Source organism: Amblyomma americanum, chromosome 10 (genome assembly GCF_052857255.1).
Source record: "Amblyomma americanum isolate KBUSLIRL-KWMA chromosome 10, ASM5285725v1, whole genome shotgun sequence".
Lineage (NCBI taxonomy): Eukaryota > Metazoa > Arthropoda > Arachnida > Ixodida > Ixodidae > Amblyomma > Amblyomma americanum.
In genome coordinates this window covers 30,832,867-30,837,714 of record NC_135506.1, presented here as the reverse complement: position 1 = coordinate 30,837,714, position 4,848 = coordinate 30,832,867, and positions in this window count along the sequence as shown.

The window sequence follows — 4,848 nt, the reverse complement described above, 5'->3', positions numbered from 1 at the left end:
TTTGGCGTGACATTAACCTGAACATGGTTCCTTGTTGGTTGTATGCTTGAAATATTTTAATATTTTTTTTTCAAAGTTGCGGCTATACGCTGATTAAGATCAAGTGACTTCCGTCTAACCTTCCGTGTGAATATGAAAACAGCGACTGCCTGTTCATTGTAATTTACCTGGGAAGTTTCAACCATGCAGCTTGTTGCGGCTGCGACTTTGTTACTTGTCAGCGACGAGTCCTTAAGTTGAATATCATTGATATGCAGAGGGCAGGCGCTTCCTTTCCTGGAAAACGTAAATTAGGCCCGGAAAGCTACTAAAACAGCACATACGTCATTTGTGCCGGTATTTTGTTCACTACTTGATTGATAGCGCTTCTTTATGGCTCGTTTAGTTGACCCAGTGTAATAAACTACAGCGTAATTTACCACACTTACAGTAATTGAGAAATTTTGCGGTGCACTCAGCATGCACACAACCAACGAGCCGGCGACTCGTCATGTCATCCGCTCAAAACCGTTGCTGAATAGTCACACCATCGGCTCTGGCATCTTGGTTTCTCGAGCGAATTGAAATAACAATTACCTAAATATCGGTCTAAGGACTGACGATAATAGCATTACTATTAGCCACTGTAACCATTCAACCAAAAAGCATGTACGCATTTTGTGTTGCTGGGCGCTTTTAAGAGTATAACTGGCGAGTTCCGGCCGGCTTCTGCATGAAACTAGCGTCTACCTCCCATGGATGTTTTGCTGCTGGAGATCAAGAGCAAAAAAAGGTTGTTATTTCTGCGTGTGCATTTTAAGTATGTCGACGGCAGAACGAAGCACCAACCCGTGAGCAGAACGGTTTTGTCGTACAGACCGTATGGTACATCAACGAATCTTCACATGCATCGTTCGAAAACGAGGTCGTTGATAATGGGAATGTTCACTCTAGGCAACAAGTTGAACCCACAGTCGCATGGGAGGATTCCAGACTTGATGGACTAGTCACATGAGCAGGCAACAGGAGTCTAATAATCTCGAAGGCGTTTGGGGCTAGCGAATAAGCGGAATGATTGTAACGAAGCACGTTGGCACGTGAAGCAGGCTTCGTATATAAACTGGCGCAGACGACAGGATTTGCGTTCAGTTCCCACAAGGCACACTTGTGAGGCTCGGCGACCAATTTGGGACCCGCGCAGTACGCTAGGAAAATTGTTGAAGTGTACTGCACGTTCCTTATTTTCTTTTTATGAATAATTATATCTTCCCTGTTCGCACGGATATCCCCTTTCAAGGTTCCAAATGACTGATAGCGAATCTTTGAATGTATGACGCTACATCGGTGTGCCGCTTCTGGTTAGACTGCGGTGAAGATTGAAGGCGGGATCGGACGTGTCTTTACTGTGCTTTGAACCATATCTGAAGATGAGGCACCCGCGTTTCTCAATCGATAACTTTTACTCGCGGTATTCTCAGCGTGTCTGCGCGAACGTGCCCAGCTTTGCGGAACAGCCTACCATTTTGACCCTTATTATTTACGGGAAACTTCTTTCACGAGCTGGTGTGAAGAGAGAGTCAAGATCCAGGTTATCTGTTATTACAGACCCAAAAACTACCCACCCACCCAGGGACAGGCCTGCGGAACTATTCGGCTGCTGCGCTGTGTAATCCGGGTACCGCCCGTGCGCTGAGCCCAGTATAGCGCAGGGCGGTTCCCTAGTTTCCATGTAAGAGCCGCAGTCAGTACTGGATCCAGGCGATACCACAGGGTGGTGCATACCGCGTAGAGGACCTGTTTCTTTTTCCCCTTTTTTTTTCTGTAGCCCGAACAAGCTCTGCGCGGCACGCATTTAGCTCATATATAGCGTGCAGCTCGCAAAGGACATATGTTCAGAACGGCTGCTGACGATCGGCGCTTGTCTAACAGGCATCTTCTTGTTTCATTTTCTTGCTTTTCAACGTTTCCTGAACAGTTTCTGAAGGTCGTGTCACGCACGCCTTGTTTCTCTAATGCGCGTGCTCTGCACTATACCGGGACCTCGTGAACCTTCCAAGTCGTTTTATGCTGCTATTTCGCCGTGGTCAACTGAAATTTTTTGCGGCGTGTTTTCTATCTTTCGTTTTTCTTTGCTTTTGTATCCCGGAAGAGCAACGGGTCTTTCGCGCTTCGAACAACTCTGGGCCTCCTCTGGCTTTGCACGTCGCTGCATTGCTCTTGCTCGGCCAGGTCCGTTCTACACTGCCGCGCTTTTCTTGCTTCCGCCTGACCCGACCTGGGCAGCGGCGCTCGTGTTGTGGCGGTGGTCACCGAAACCAGCAGCCCTTGATGCATGGATCCGGCAGCCCGGACCGGATGCTCCGCCGCCTCTGCGACGCCCCGAAGACTTCTCGGTCAGCTCGCTCCACCTAGCGGCCTCGGTTGGCGGTAATCCCGACTATCGTGACGCCCCGCGGTGGCGGGACACGAAAGTAGCGGCGGGGAGACGGACCCGTACAGAGGAACGCGATAAGAATGGAATGGCGTTACCCTGATATCGCCAGAATCCTTTCGGCCCCGCTGTATAGACCAGTGGGTCAAAGAGGGTGAGGTATTCTGAATGGGAATCCAGCGAGCTTCCGGATGCTCGTTTCTTGAAGACGGATGTGCAGTGGGAGGTTAAAGGAATGTGGAACCGAGCTTTTCGTTGCTTGTTCTCTTTCCCTTAATAGTGCGTAGCACGTTTACTATACATGAATCACTACACAGAACTCGCATGTGCATTGTACGCTCTCATGCTGTTTTGCAAAGCGGAACGATGGCTGGGACGTCAAAGCTGACGTCAGTTCACGTGAGACGGAAAAACTGATGTGTCACTGCTTCGACGTTTTAAGTCACTGCAACATTTAATCCGACTTGCTGCAAGAGCATGAACGACAACGAATTTGCAAACAGTTATTATTCCTTTTTTTTTTGTACTCCTCACGGGACCTGGAGTCAACTTTGACGGTCATAGACACCGTCCGGCTGTTGAAGCCGAAACCAAACTATTCATCGATTTGACGCAGAAGTGCTTTAATTAGGAGTAATAAATTTCATCGCCGACCATAAACTGGCGATAAAACGTGCTTCTTTGCGCACAAACACGAAGGGGGCGCCAATAAAAGAAATAACAGAGAAGAGGGTGCTGTACTTACGCGAAGCACGGATGCCATCCTGTGTGATCCGCATTCACTGAGAGGCCGGTAGCCTTGGGAGGAATTCTTAAGACCTGTGAGAAGTTTGTCACGACGACGGCTCGGCGCGGTATTTACGAGATAGGCGAGATATGCGACGACAGTGTTGAGAAAAGCCTCCAGGTGGAGCTGGGAACTCGGAGTAAAGAGGAGGAGGAGGTATACATTCATTCATCGCGCCGAACGGAAGCCCCCTCTTAACCGTGCTCTCTACCTGCTGTTTTATTGTTGTTATTATTTTTCGTGTGTCCTGTGATAGCCGCCGCCCTCTTCGTCGCCTGTGAAATTTCCCGGGGCGGATTCGCAGGTCTGGGCTGGGCCGTCCTTTTTCGTGCCCCTCTTGGCCAAGCGGTCGCGGATGCGGCTAATGCGGGGGCTTGTCTTGACTTTATACGTCTTGTTATCTTTTTACGGTTGCTGTGGTCGCTTATTTATGTGTCGCTATCTTTGCGTCCTTCCCATGTAAACGCATGTATGCCTCCGTCCTTCCCAGGATGTTTCTTTACTGTCTTCATCGCCCCTGCTATCTCTTTCCGCGGTTGTCACGTGACAGTGGAGAGCTGTTGCTTCCCGTCAAAAAAATGCCGCCGGAACCCTTGAGTAAGAAACAGGCAAAATTACAGGCTGTAGAAGCTTTTTTTTTTTAAACTTTCTCAAAGCAGACGACGACCTCGAGTCTCAGTTGTGTCCCGGCCCGGCTCGAAGGCGACGACTTATTCCTTCCGTGTTTCGTCTGCTACTGACCGAGCTTATCGCGGTGTTCTGAGCCCACGAGCGATTAATGCGGAATGGAGATAAAATGAAGCGGAGCTATAGGGGTTCTCACAGCATATTTCCCTCGGGAAACCGAGAACCTCCATCGCTCACCTTTAGTAAGGTGCGCTCTCACCTGTACCCACCCGTGTTTCTTCCGGTATATGTATTCGTGCGGAAACTACCTTCTAAATTAGCCTCCTGCAACCAAAAAATTTTGTTAAGAAACAATGAACTTTGTGTTTATCTCTAAATCGTCAATACAGCGGTGAAAAATCCAAGCAGCTAGCATGCTGTAGTCATCGACTAGTGCTTGTACACAATTATTTCGTTGCTAGGGATTCTAATTACCCGCGTATAAATTATTAGCTAAAGCAGCTAGAATACACTCAGGACTTGTGAGTTGTACGATTTCAATGATCCCAGTGACTTATCTCATTATCCTGTGGACTGCGCCAATGCAGCGTTTCAATCACGATGCTCAAGTCCAAAAGCAGGGGACATCGAAGCAGCGGCATATCAATTCAGAATAGGACAGATCGTGAGAGGTCTCGAAAAACAGATTCGCACATGCCGCCTTTGTCAACTATTCGTAGAGTCTTCGGTGTGTTAGTAGCAGATCGTAAGTAGTGATAGGATCACTGATGATGGCAGTTGCTTACCGGTACTTCTCATTCAGTTTCACTTTACTGATTTTCTGGCGCCACAATCGTTCTAGAGAGGAGAGTCAGCGTCGTGATATTTTCTGTCTGCTGCCTCTCTCTTATTTGCACGCAGCAGGTCCGATGCAGTGCAGTGCAGGGACAGTGTAAGTACAATGGGTGCCATGTTAGAAGCCCGTACGTGCAATTTTCTTTCCTCTACCTAAAGCCACTAACTAGTATCGCTGCTTTCCATAATG